The sequence below is a fragment of the Salmo trutta genome, chromosome 17, assembly GCF_901001165.1.
Source record: "Salmo trutta chromosome 17, fSalTru1.1, whole genome shotgun sequence".
Classification (NCBI taxonomy): domain Eukaryota; kingdom Metazoa; phylum Chordata; class Actinopteri; order Salmoniformes; family Salmonidae; genus Salmo; species Salmo trutta.
Window position 1 is genome coordinate 56,276,349 of NC_042973.1, and position 15,717 is coordinate 56,292,065.

Sequence of the window (15,717 nt, forward strand, 5' to 3'; positions counted from 1 at the left end):
CTCTACCTTGGCAAATAAAGGTGCAGTTTAGGTATGAATGTCTTCGAAATTATTTTTCAGTCATATCCAATACCAGGAGGCCCAAATTCCAGTCTTTGAATGATGCTGTGTCTGCATGTATGTATTACAATTATACACTTCAACAGTGTTTACCAATCTTGGTCCTGGGACATCAATGGTTACACATTGTAACTAATAGACTAGAAACAGGATTTAACTAGTTAATTCATATATACAGAAATATAACGTTAAAAACAGAACACTACACTTCCTATGCATCATGTAAATACTCTAACACTGGTTCATCTCAACATCTAATGCCCTTCATCTGCGTTGATCTGATAAACACAGGATAGGTGGAGTATTTCATCACATTACACTTCATTTCAACCAGTAGAGAATGTGAAACGCTTTATTGAAAAGCTCATTATCCAAGTGTTATAAATACAAGTTCAATCTGTCCTTCAATGCACATCTGTTGTGCATTATAAAAACAGAGGAAGAAAGAGGAGGTGGTGAGAGAGGTGTAAAAGACAGAAAGGGAAAGAGGTAAGCACATAGGAGCAGGAAAGGCAGCACATGATTAATGAATCACAGTGCTACCTAAATATTCTCTCAGTTCATCCCAATTACATAATAGTGTCTCTCGTCGGCCCAAAGGTTCTTAAAAGCAGGTGAGGTGGCGATGATGGGACTGGGGGTTGGCATCCTCTCACATCAAAACATACCTGCAGACGAGAGACAGATGGAGAGAGAGAGAACATGTTTAAACCTTGTGTTTTTATTTTTTATTCTAACATTGTTAGTCATCAATCAGGAGGTGAAATGCAAAACTCATATATGGTCATATATTTTGATACATTGAATGTTGATATTGTGAACCTATGTTATATATTTGCACCTCCTGTTTCAGGAAGTGATGTCACTAGGTACTGCCCCTATATATACAGTGCTGTCGGAAAGTATTCAGACCCCTTCACTTTTTACACATTTTGTTACATTATTCAAACATTTATGAGGAAAACATTGATTTAATCCATCTACACACAATACCCCATAATGACTTCACAATACCCCATAACGATATCACAATAGCCCATAATAACATCACAATACCCCATAATGACAAAGCAAAAACCGTTTTTTAGAAATGTTTGCAAATGTAACAAAAACAACAACTGAAATATCACATTTACATACAGTACCAGTCAAAAGTTTATACACATCTACTCATTCAATGGTTTTTCTTTATTTTGACTATTTTCTACATTGTAGAATAACATTGAAGACATCAAAACTATGAAAAAACACATGGAATCATGTAGTAACCAAAAAAGGTGTCACGTCCTGACCAGCAGGTGGAGTAGGTGTATAGTTTTGGTCAGGGCGTGGCAGAAGAAGTTGTGTTTTCTATGTTCTGTCTAGGTTGGGTGTTTCTATGTAGAGTTAATTGGGGTGGACTTCCAATTGAAGGCAGCTGTGTGGTGTTGCCTTTGATTAGAAGTCCTATATTAGTTGGGTGTGTTTGTCTGTGTGTTTGTGGGGAATTGTTTTTGCACTGCGTTAGTATAGCCTGCAAAACTGTTGGTGTCGTGAGTATCGGTTTTTTCTTCTTCTGTGGATGCTTTACTCTTGTTTTTGTGAATTAAAAGAATGAGTATCCACAACTCTGCTGCATTTTGGTCTTCCCTGCAACAGCACGACATTATTTGTGACAAAAGGGTTAAACAAATCAAAATACATTTTATATTTCAGATATTTCAAAGCAGTCACTCCTTGCCTTGATGACAGCTTTGCACACTCTTGGCATTCTCTCAACCAGTTTCATGAGGTAGTCACCTGGAATTAATTTCAGTTAACAGGTGTGCCTAGTGAAATGTTAATTTGAGGAATTTCTTTCCTTCTTAATGCGTTTGAGCCAATCAGTTGTGTTGTGACAAGGTATGGGTGGCTCTCATGAGGATTGCCACAGGAAATGAAGACCCAGAGTTACCTCTGCTGCAGAAGATATGTTCCTTAGAGTTAACTGCACCTCAGATTGCAGCTCAAATAAATGCTTCAGAGTTCAAGTAAGACACATGTCAACATCAACTGTTCAGAGGAGACTGTGTGAATCAGACCTTCATCGTCGAATTGCTGCAAAGAAACCACTACTAAAGGACATCAATGAGAAGAAGAGACTTGCTTGGGCCAAGAAACACAAGAAATAGACATTAGACCAGGGAAATTTGTCCTTTGGTCTGATGAGTCCAAATTTGAGATCTTTGATTCTAACCGCCGTGTCTTTGTGAGATGCAGAGTATGTGAACGGATGATCTCCGCGTGTGCGGTTCCCACCGTGAAACATGGAGATGTGATGGTGTGGGGGTGCTTTGCTGGTGACACTGTCTGTGATTTAGTCAGAGACTGCGTGAATCAGGCCTTCATGGTTGAATTGCTGCATGCAAAAACACTGTTTACAAATAATGTGCTTTTTTAAAAAAAAAGGACATTTCTAAGTGACCCCAAACTTGAACGGTAGTGGTGTATTGTTACACCATGTAGGAGCAGTATAGACCTAGTCTGTTCATTATATACATCTACATGATGTATTGTTACACCATGTAGCAGCAGTATAGACCTAGTCTGTTCATTATATACATCTACATGATGTATTGTTACACCATGTAGGAGCAGTATAGACCTAGTCTGTTTATTATATACATCTACATGATGTATTGTTACACCACGTAGGAGCAGTATAGACCTAGTCTGTTCATTATATACATCTACATGATGTATTGTTACACCATGTAGGAGCAGTATAGACCTAGTCTGTTCATTATATACATCTACATGATGTATTGTTACACCATGTAGGAGCAGTATAGACCTAGTCTGTTTATTATCTACATGATGTATTGTTACACCATGTAGGAGCAGTATAGACCTAGTCTGTTTATTATATACATCTACATGATGTATTGTTACACCATGTAGGAGCAGTATAGACCTAGTCTGTTTATTATCTACATGATGTATTGTTACACCATGTAGGAGCAGTATAGACCTAGTCTGTTCATTATATACATCTACATGGTGTATTGTTACACCATGTAGGAGCAGTATAGACCTAGTCTGTTCATTATATACATCTACATGATGTATTGTTACACCATGTAGGAGCAGTATAGACCTAGTCTGTTCATTATATACATCTACATGATGTATTGTTACACCATGTAGGAGCAGTATAGACCTAGTCTGTTCATTATATACATCTACATGATGTATTGTTACACCATGTAGGAGCAGTATAGACCTAGTCTGTTTATTATATACATCTACATGATGTATTGTTACACCACGTAGGAGCAGTATAGACCTAGTCTGTTCATTATATACATCTACATGATGTATTGTTACACCATGTAGGAGCAGTATAGACCTAGTCTGTTCATTATATACATCTACATGATGTATTGTTACACCATGTAGGAGCAGTATAGACCTAGTCTGTTTATTATCTACATGATGTATTGTTACACCATGTAGGAGCAGTATAGACCTAGTCTGTTTATTATATACATCTACATGATGTATTGTTACACCATGTAGGAGCAGTATAGACCTAGTCTGTTTATTATCTACATGATGTATTGTTACACCATGTAGGAGCAGTATAGACCTAGTCTGTTCATTATATACATCTACATGGTGTATTGTTACACCATGTAGGAGCAGTATAGACCTAGTCTGTTCATTATATACATCTACATGATGTATTGTTACACCATGTAGGAGCAGTATAGACCTAGTCTGTTCATTATATACATCTACATGATGTATTGTTACACCATGTAGGAGCAGTATAGACCTAGTCTGTTCATTATATACATCTACATGATGTATTGTTACACCATGTAGCAGCAGTATGGAGGTCAGTGGGGGACAAAATTGTTGACACACTTGATAAAGATGAGCAAAAACGACTCTATAAAATCAAGAATTAAAATACTGAGCTATATTGTATAAAAAATAATAAAGGGAAATTATATTATTTTATACTAATACAATTGCTCAGAGAAAGAGATTTAGTTTAACATGTAATTCTCAAAAGGTAGGGGTATGAATTATTGCCACCCATGTTTTCAATACTCCAGCACTCTCCCCTTGGGAGGATAATGACACTGAAATGTTTAATGAGATTAGAGAACACATTGGGTGGGATCTTAGACCATTCCTCCAAACAGAATATCTCCAGGTCCTTGATTTATTTAGTCTGTTTTATGGACTGCCCTGTTCAATTCAAACCACAGGTTTTCAATGGAGTTCAAGTCCGAAGACTGAGTTGGCCATAGAATTTTTTTGATTTTGTGCCCAATTTACAGTTTCTTTGTTTTGCTGGAAGACCCACTTATGGCCAAGAAGACCCACTTATGGCCAAGTTTCAGCCTCCTTATGGCCAAGTTTCAGCCTCCTAGCAGAGAGGTAACCAGGTTTTGGGCTACAGGATCGTGTCACCGCCTGAACCTACAGGCGGTGACCCGATCCTGTAGGTTCATGCTCTACAACATTCGCAGAGTACGACCCTGCCTCACACAGGAAGCGGCGCAGGTCCTAGTCCAGGCACTTGTCATCTCCCGTCTGGATTACTGCAACTCGCTGTTGGCTGGGCTCCCTGCCTGTGCCATTAAACCCCTACAACTCATCCAGAACGCCGCAGCCCGTCTGGTGTTCAACCTTCCCAAGTTCTCTCACGTCACCCCGCTCCTCCGCTCTCTCCACTGGCTTCCAGTTGAAGCTCGCATCCGCTACAAGTCCATGGTGCTTGCCTACGGAGCTGTGAGGGGAACGGCACCTCCGTACCTTCAGGCTCTGATCAGGCCCTACACCCAAACAAGGGCACTGCGTTCATCCACCTCTGGCCTGCTCGCCTCCCTACCTCTGAGGAAGCACAGTTCCCGCTCAGCCCAGTCAAAACTGTTCGCTGCTCTGGCACCCCAATGGTGGAACAAGCTCCCTCACGACGCCAGGACAGCGGAGTCAATCACCACCTTCCGGAGACACCTGAAACCCCACCTCTTTAAGGAATACCTGGGATAGGATAAAGTAATCCTTCTAACCCCCCCCCAAAAAAAGATTTAGATGCACTATTGTAAAGTGGTTGTTCCACTGGATATCATAAGGTGAATGCACCGATTTGTAAGTCGCTCTGGATAAGAGCGTCTGCTAAATGACTTAAATGTAAAATATCCTGGTAGTGGTTAAAGTTGATTTATTTTATACATTTTTGCTCGTCTTTATCAAGGGTATTAATAACTAGGTGCTTATTTTTATATCTTGTTTTTTGACTGAGTCAGGAATACAGATGTGGAGTAGATGTAGAGTTTGTTTTAAATTCTCATAAAAAAATCGGAACTAATCAAACAACACTTGTTGCTCTTTGCACGTGTTGATATAATATTAATATTTAATGAAGAAGGAAAAACGTTTCCCTAAACTGCTTTATAATATTATAATTCAATGAAGAAGAAAAATAGTTTTCCCTCCTCAACTGCGTTTCCTCCCTCCAGACAGCAGATGGCGATATGTGTCTTTCAGGCGATGTTTCTAGTGTGACGTATAATCTAGTGGACGGAACGCTTCTTCAACAACTGCAGCCACCTCGGTAGCTCGCTAGCTGACAAAGTCGGAACATTCAAGTTCTTTAGACAATTTCGTGGTTTATTTGCTACTATGATTTAAACATAATTATGTGGAAACAACTAGCTACCCCATTTAATTTCATATTTAGGTTGTAAGTCAACTATCTGGCTGGTTAAGTTAGCATTAGCATATAGCTAGCTAACATCCCCGACCATGCGCTCACTAAGCTACTCTCCTCCTGTTAAAGAAGAAAAGGTATGTTGGACGGAGAAAGAGGGACTGTGGCTGAACGTTGTCGTGAAAGAGGAAGAGGAGGATGTCACATTACAAAGACAAGTAGAAGGTGAGGCTGTTAACGTGAAAGAAGAAGAAAAAGACGTTACAGTGAAAGACGAGGAAGACGCATTCAGAGTGAAAGAGGAGGAGGAAGATGCAGTTTTTGAAGTGAAAGAAGATGAAGACGTTTTTGGAATGAAGGATGAAGAGGGGGAGATTACTGTCACATTAGAGGAGGACGAAGAAGAGAAGACTGGAGAACTGATTAACATTAGTAAATACAGTGAGTACTATCTAATAAAACAGGGACATTGATCTGATTAACACCAGTAAATACAGTGAGTACTATCTTATAAAACAGGGACATTGATCTGATTAACACCAGTAAATACAGTGAGTACTATCTAATAAAACAGGGACATTGATCTGATTAACACCAGTAAATACAGTGAGTACTATCTAATAAAACAGGGACATTGATCTGATTAACACCAGTAAATACAGTGAGTACTATCTAATAAAACAGGGACATTGATCTGATTAACACCAGTAAATACAGTGAGTACTATCTAATAAAACAGGGACATTGATCTGATTAACACCAGTAAATACAGTGAGTACTATCTTATAAAACAGGGACACAAACTCTGCAGTTGTTGAACTAATGTGTGATTTTTAAAAGGGCATTCTACACTCAAATATGTTTTTGTACTGTATGAATTGTTCATGACATCCTCCAGGGATTTTTAAACTTTTCCTGTTGAAAAGTGATATAAATACAGTAAAGTATAAACACACTAATGGGAAACAAATAAATGTTTTGAGCAAAATAGTGTTTTTTTAACAACTGCAAACTAGAAGGAGTGAATGATGTCATAGTAAGGCCTTCAAGGAGTTGGCTTGATGGGAAGTCGTGATGTCATCCAATAGGCGACTGATCTTCATGTGAATATTCATTATTCTTTTTAAAATCATTCATGTTCTGTCAAGTTGGTTGTTGATCATTGCTAGAAAGCCATTTTCTAGTCTTGCATTGACTTTCAAGATGATTTAAGTCCCAACTGTAACTAGGCCACTCAGGAACATTCAATGTCATCTTGGTAAGTTCCTCCAGTGTAGATTTGGCCTTGTGGTTTAGGTTATTGTCCTGTTAGGACAGTTTTTTTGTATTCAGATCTCTGAAATGCTCTCTACCTACGTAACATTTAGTGTCGCCTTATGTTACGCTGGGAAAACAGTTTTCATGGGCACAGAAATCCTAAATCATTTCAGAGTTTGCTAAATCCAACGGTTCTAACCTAGAGTCACCTTAACTTTATTGACAACACCCAAATGGATACTGTCATTAACGTGGTTCTTCAATAATTACACATAATACTTAATACTGTAGCTGTTTAGTTGCAGTCACATGTTCAACTATCATCAGCTGATCCAGGAAATCATTTTCTGAATGACAGTCACATGACAAACATCACGACATGCAACAACAACCAAAGTGCTTCTTCATTCATTACTCTGGTAAAGACAGTTATGCCGTGCTCCATGTGGGATCCAACATCCCTAACAAATGGATGTTTATAATGTGTCTGCTTGATTAACTGTAGGGTCTCGTTAGTCCGTTTGGAAACGGAGATACTTAGCTCATAATGTGTAGAGAACTGTTCCTTGATGGATAGGCTATTGCACAACACACAGAGATATTTTCCTTTATTCAGGACATTTAGAATGACAACACATTACAGAGTAGCCTAGTGGGATTATTCACAAAATTATCTGGTGATCAGGTTATGAATTGTCATGACAAAGACAATTTAGTCTCCTTGTTTCACCTAAAATATTAAATTATTTATAGTCCTAGGTCTATGTTGTTGTTAGGTGAAGTTATGGGTCCTACAGTAGGTCTAGGTTATTGTTAGGTGAAGTTATGGGTCCTACAGTAGGTCTATGTTATTGTTAGGTGAAGTTATGGGTCCTACAGTAGGTCTATGTTATTGTTAGGTGAAGTTATGGGTCCTACAGTAGGTCTATGTTATTGTTAGGTGAAGTTATGGGTCCTACAGTAGGTCTATGTTGTTGTTAGGTGAAGTTATGGGTCCTACAGTAGGTCTATGTTATTGTTAGGTGAAGTTATGGGTCCTACAGTAGGTCTATGTTGTTGTTAGGTGAAGTTATGGGTCCTACAGTAGGTCTATGTTGTTGTTAGGTGAAGTTATGGGTCCTACAGTAGGTCTATGTTATTGTTAGGTGAAGTTATGGGTCCTACAGTAGGTATATGTTGTTGTTAGGTGAAGTTATGGGCCAATTTGTTAAACACTTAAATTGTCAGGCTGATGTTAAAGCTAGCCAAATAGCATTTTACTGGTTGAAGTGTTTTTTAAGTGTAAAGCAGTTGATTTGCGACAATAACACAAACATATTAAGCAGGAGATTCAAACGAGCCCTACAATTATAATCCAAAAGTAATGTGAAATGCACTCATATGCAACCTGTAAATGGAGGCTATTTTTGCTGTCAGCCTATGAGAACTCCCCTGAGTTTTCCCCCACGGTGGTGAATTAGTGAATAGACACAGAACTTAATGTGAGTTTCCTTGAGTAGTACTCCTGATCTTGTGCTGTAATATTCAGAATACATTGTGAAAAACTAAAATCTTGGCTCACCATTTTTGCTCCAAGCAGATATACTACTGTAACAGGGGTCGTCTAAAGGGGACCAAGGCTCAGCGTGTAGAGTGCTTACTCATATTTACTTTATTAAGGAAACACTTAACAAAACCACCACCAACAGTTCCGTCAGGTAACCCATACAAAACGGAAAACAACTACCCACAAACACACTAGAAAAAGCCCCAACTTAAATATGATTTCCAATTAGAGGTAACGAGGACCAGCTGCCTCCAATTGGAGATCAACCCCAAAAACAACAACATAGAAATAGAAAAACTAGAACTTAAACATAGACATAGAAAACCACCCAAAAACACCCCCTGTCACGCTCTGCCCACACTACTATAGAAAATGACATCTTACAAGGGTCAGGACGTGACAACTACATCCATAACTAGTGGTTTCCTCATTAGCAGATATACTACATCCATAACTAGTGGTTTCCTCATTAGCAGATATACTACATCCATAACTAGTAGTTTCCTCATTAGCAGATATACAACATCCATAACTAGTGGTTTCCTCATTACCAGATATACTACATCCATAACTAGTAGTTTCCTCATTACCAGATATACTACATCCATAACTAGCGATTTCCTCATTACCAGATATACTACATCCATAACTAGTGGTTTCTTCATTACCAGATATACTACATCCATAACTAGTGGTTTCCTCATTAGCAGATATACTCATCCATAACTAGTGGTTTCCTCATTACCAGATATACTACATCCATAACTAGTGGTTTCCTCATTACCAGATATACTACATCCATAACTAGTGGTTTCCTCATTAGCAGGTTTCTGCAATCAAATTGCGTGTGCATTGCCTTCGTGCTGCAATTTTAGAAAACACAGAAAGGGGCCTATATTGGAGACCAAAAGTCGTCTGGCACACTGCTTAGAGTTTCAACAACATGAATAACTTATTTGTGAAATAATTTAACAGATGTCAATTGTTGTACAACTTCATGGGTATGATCTGGGCATCACCTTTTACCTCAAATAAACAGTGGATTTCTGCTGTTGTGGGCCTTTAACCATCTTTCTGACTTTGTCGTTCATACAGGAGAGAGACGTGACTATCGTGGACCCTCTGGGGAGCCTCAACAACCTCATGATGCTGAAGAGGCAGAGAAGAGTCTCTCCAGATCAGAACACCTCAAGAAACACCAGCAGAGACCCACAGGGAAGAAATCTCATTGCTGCTCTGACTGTGGGAAACTTTGCAAATATTCATCAAACCTTAAAATACACCAGCGAGTACACACAGGAGAGAAACCTTATAGCTGTAATCAATGTGGGAAGAGTTTTAGTCAATCTAGCTATCTGACTATACACCGACGAACACACACAGGAGAGAAACCTTATAGCTGTAATCAATGTGGGAAGAGTTTTACTATGTCAAGCTCCCTGAGATCCCACTGTAAACTACACACAGGAGAGAAACCTTTTATCTGTGATCAATGTGGGAAGAGATTTATGACATCTAGCCATCTGACTAGACACCAGCGAGTTCACACAGGAGAGAAACCATTCCACTGTTCACATTGTGGAAAAAGATTCTCAACTTCACAGATTTTGAAGATGCACCAGAAAACACACACAGGAGAGAAATCTTATAGCTGTGATCAATGTGGGAAGAGTTTCATTCAGTCAAGAGCCCTGAAATCCCACTGTAAACTACACACAGGAGAGAAATCTTTTCTCTGTGATCAATGTGGGAAGAGATTTACTAGATCTAGTTATCTGACTCTACACAAGCGGAGACACACAGGAGAGAAACCTTATAGCTGTGGTCAATGTGGGAAGAGTTTTGGTCAATCTGGAGATCTGACTCAACACCAGAGAACACACACAGGAGAGAAATCTTATAGCTGTGATCAATGTGACAAGACATACTCTGATAAAAGATCTCTGATTAAACATCAGAAAATACATTAAGGAGTTGTTTCATGATATCAATGAAATAATGTCACAATGTAGAATGTTTTAACATTGTAGTAGGAGTATTTTAATGATGTCACAATGTAGAACCCTAAACGTTTGTCCCCTGTTCTATTGATTTCAACATGATATGGATATTAGCCTCAGGGGGGAAATCCAGGCTCTGAAATGGAAGAGTTACTATTTATGTGATTTAACAAAAAATGACTAACAAAAAAAGAGTTGTGTTACACTTACCACGTTGGTTACGCACTGGAATCAAATGTACCTAGCTGTTTTCTACAAATTGTCCTCTAACCAGGGATGTACACATTATTCCCAGATTCCGTGTGATTTTTGAGCTGTTAGTTTTAACAGGATGTGGAACCTCATCTCCCTCCTCTCGGTACAATTGATTACAACATGATATCGATGTTTAGCGACCCCTACATTTAAATGCATCACTCCAAAATGTAGCTGACTGTCTTCTGCAGGTTGTCCTCTAATCAGTGGGATAAAAGATATCTCCCATTTCCATGTGTTGTGTTAGTTTCAACATCACGTACAACCTGATTTCCCCCCTAATCGATATCAGTGATTTATTGCTACTTGTCAAAACAACAGCGTTTTTGGTGCTTGTGCAGTTTATAACGTGCTTGTATAAGTAAATACAAGTAATATGATTATTGTGGCAGATGTTTGTGTAGATAGTACATTTTAGGTTTTCAATTTATCACAAACTGTTTCTGCATGTGGACTACTGATTTGGACCCGTTTAAACTGTGACATTGGGGATATCTCACCTAGCAAAATGTCATTGAAAATAAGACTTTGCCCGACATTCAATATAATTTTGGTTTTAGTTGAAAGTTGAAAAGAAAACAATTTAATTTCAACGTACTTACCTCAACACATAGTCGCAGTAAAATAAATTGGTCTATTATCAATTTTATGAACAATCCTACATCACTCCAGTATTTATTTACAACATTCAAGTACTAATTGTCTTTATTCCACTACTGAAGAAGCATGACTCAAATCACCTCATATTTCAAACATTCAGCCTGACAAAAGATACATGTTTTATTATTCCAAAAGATACATTTTATGCCTCACCATTAAGTTAATTATTGCCAATACATATTAACAAAGGGGTGTACATTTGGTTTTTATATTTCATGTTTAATATTCATGTAAGATTTAGTAATCATAATTATTTATGCAACCAACTGACAATTTTTGGGTACAATTATATTGACATTGTTGCCCTGCTTTTAGAATATCAGGAATCATTCTCAGATGTGCCAACCCAAATGTACTAGAGCATGACATTGGGGACTGGGCCCTGATCCAACAACATGCCTATCTAGTGAACCCTGAAATGAGAGAGAAGCTCTGCAGTGAGGTGGAAAGTTACTACGGATATTGCAGGAGTTTCCTCTTGAAATCAGACATGTCCGTGGTAAGGACAACTTGATTGCTGTTCGTCTCAAGGGTGGGCAGTCAAAACGTTTTGTGTTTTGCGTTTAGCCAGTGAGTTGCCATGGATCACAATTTATTTTGACTGCACGTTTTTCCGTATTGGAGATGAGTTTTGTTTGGGCTCGCTCCAAGGGGACGAGAGTTCTAGAAGCTAGTGATTTTTAGGAAGACGAGAGTTCTAGAAGCTAGTGGGATTTAGGAAGAAGAGAGTTCTAGAAGCTAGTGGGATTTAGGAAGACGAGAGTTCTAGAAGCTAGTGGGATTTAGGAAGAAGAGAGTTCTAGAAGCTAGTGGGATTTAGGAAGACGAGAGTTCTAGAAGCTAGTGAGTTTTAGGAAGACGAGAGTTCTAGAAGCTAGTGAATTTTACTAGTTTTTTTTTCTTGTTTTTAATTGTTGACAGCCAGTAGACACCATGTTTATATTGGTGAGGGTGAAGCATTGTAGTTGATTATAATGTGAAATGGAAGTTGTTTTCTGTTGGTGGTGAGCAAACTTGTCCAACAAAAATATAGGATATATTTGTTGTCATAAAGGGGGAAGGTGTTACAGGCTTTGGTTTTTCCATTTATGTTTTGAGGTTGGACTTTAGCACGTCTAGCTCGTTAGCACGTTCAGCTCGTTAGCCCGTCTAGCTCGTTAGCCCGTCTAGCTCGTTAGCACGTCTAGCTCGTTAGCACGTAGGACGCACTGATTGGTGTCACCTCGTTAGTCAGTATGTGTTACACCTGTGCTGGCTTGTCCATCTCGTTAGTGGGAAGGTGTTTCACCTGAGCTGGTCCAGGTTCTATTTAAGAGTGTCTGGCCCAGTGCTCCAGTTGTCTTGATACATGTGGAGAGTCAACACCTTTAGTTGCTCCACCTTTTTGGTTTGCTTCCTGTCTTTAAGTTTGGTGTGGGTTTTTCTTTTGTTTTCCTCTTCTTGGGCAGATTTAGTGGGTCTCATGGTGGGTGTCTTTTAGGTCCCAGTTGTTGTTACTAGTCAACTTTCAGTGGACACTGAGAGCAAAACTGCAAGATTAAGTTATAATACTTGTATTGCATCAAATGGTTGTTTTATGCAACAGAATAGAGGGTTCTTATAACTATTGTGTCTGTGTTCTACTGAGGATGGGCCTCTGGGAGAAAACACTGACAGGAGATTTACAATGTCTTTTGGGTGATAAAACCTAAAGAGACTGCATTCCAGAGCATGAGTTAATGTTTCTGTTCTATATGGTACCAGGGAGAGATGACCCCAGGGCCAGACCCTGGTCTCTACACAGAGTACTGTTTTTACAGCAGATACACTCTGCTGAGAATTATAAGTGTCTTTCATACAAATCTTAACCTTGTGACCCGTTCTATACATCTGTTGTTGGTCATGTAGGTTGAAAGGGCTATAAAAGACCTTTGTACTTTTGTCCACTCAGTTGATTCACTTTATATGTGTATGTTGTATTGACCTGCTCCCTTATAAGTGAATAAAGATTTAGTTTAAGAATAACTGACTTGTGTGATAAGTTTGTCTCCTCAATTTATATTAAAGAAATTAACCAGCACATTTGACGATGGGGATGTGAATCTTCACTTGGTGACCGCTCCTGCTGACCTGGGTAAATGGTGCACGAGGGATTCCTCTAACTTGGTATCTCAGGGAGACCACACTTTAGGAACGGAGCAGATGGACCCTCCTTTGATCTGAGAGGCAGCGAGCCGAGTATAGATGAGATAGAAATGTGAAAATATTCCTGCAGGTTAAAATATTGTTGAAAAACAACTAATTGATTAGGTATGTTTGGGAATAGCATTGTGTGACTGTGATATGAGAGTTGTCTGACTGTGATATGAGAGTTGTGTGACTGTGTCTTAATCTGAAGTTTGGATAGTAACAGAGATCTATAGTTCTTCACAGAGATCTGTGGTTCCTCACAAAGATCTATAGTTCCCCCTAGAGATCTATAGTTCCGCTTCGTAGCTGCGGAGAGTCCTTGAAAAAGCAAATGGAATGGTTGTCGTGACTACCTGAGAATTTCTTACGTTTTAATTGGATTCTGTGAATATATGAAAATATGATGAATTGTATGTGTGTATAATGATTACTAGAGATTTGATAAACTAATACTGGGAATATAATTAGATACAATTTAAACAATCCATATGTAGACGAACGTAGGTTTTGAGTTGGTATCTTTAATGGATAATTTGATAAAGATGAGGTTTAAGCATTATTAAACAGTCTACAAAATCTGGGCAGTTGTCTCAGAAACTGATGGGAGTGTGTCCACTTTAGGTTAAGTTACCCTAACGATGTAACTATAAAACGTCCAGGTACTACAATTGAAATAAAACATTTGAGGCCTGAATGAGGGGGGTAGATGAGATGAGTGAGAAGCAGGACAGATCACCGTCCTTAGTTAGTTAGTTAGTTAGGTAACGAAGCTGACGTTAGCTAGTTCATTATCACAAAAGTGAGAACTGCTCTAGATTGGAAACTTACGTTAATGAGTGTAAAGCCATGTTGGCTTTATGGAAACGATATACAATATATGGGAAAGAATATAGTTGAGGAAATAATCCAAACCTAGTTGTGCCTAGTTAGGACATAACGTTAGCTAACTAGCTAACGGTACTGTACTGTAGCTCATACAACGCCGACGGTCAAACCCGGCTTTCTAATATTTACGTTCATTAACTATAGTAACGTTATGGAAGATATTCACAGAAAACCATCATTGTCTTCATTATTCATTATTAGTATGTTATATTATTATAATAAATGATTTCGAGACATATTCAGAGCCAAACATCAACCCAACTTTAACCTTTTTAACTGTTGTCGCATCCAAACTTGTCACCATCGTTTTCAGTTGTAATTGCGAAGTTCCCGGAAGAAGTCCAGCAACAACGGAGGTTCCTCGATGAACCCACCTTCTAACAAGTTCTTTGAAGAACCTTTCTGGGGCTGTTTTTCATTGACCAAGAACCCTACGGTTCTTAGGGGATCTGAGAACAACTCCAGTTGAACCCTTCATTTTTAGAGTGTAGTCGGCTCTATTTACTCTCAGATTCAAACATGATGATTAGTATCAACGATCAAGTCAGCTGCTGCTGCTCCAATACAGTATGAGGTGAGACGATGAACTGATGTTGAACCGGGCAGTCAGCTGCTGCTGCTCCAATACAGTATGAGGTGAGACGGTGAACTGATGTTGAACTGGGCAGTCAGCTGCTGCTGCTCCAATACAGTATGAGGTGAGACGGTGAACTGATGTTGAACTGGGCAGTCAGCTGCTGCTGCTCCAATACAGTATGAGGTGAGACGGTGAACTGATGTTGAACTGGGCAGTCAGCTGCTGCTGCTCCAATACAGTATGAGGTGAGACGGTGAACTGATGTTGAACTGGGCAGTCAGTCATTCATTCTGTACTATGAGTCTGGTCTATCATTGTTGGAATTGAAAAAGCTTACTGCACATTGTGGTGGAAATTCTAACCAATAAGGAGAGACTTTGTCATTTCTTCAAACAATCAACCTTTATTTGATAAGAATTGCAATAATGTAGCTGGTCAGCCCTACACTCTGAGGTGGAAGGCCGAGAGCTCGATGACACAAGGAGTTCAGAAGCCTTATATAGTCAAACTATCTTGTGCATATAGAAAACACGTGATCTTGGTATGTGTACGTGTGTGGAGAACGAGACACAGACTAACTGGGAATTGGTTGTCTCGTTCTGTAGCAACAACTAGTTATTCT

At 39.0% G+C, this 15,717-nt stretch overlaps 1 pseudogene; it reads left to right on the forward strand.

The window, feature by feature from the left end:
* Positions 1 to 15,717, forward strand: part of LOC115151386 (zinc finger protein 208-like) — a 111,835-nt pseudogene that overhangs the window by 51,581 nt on the left and 44,537 nt on the right.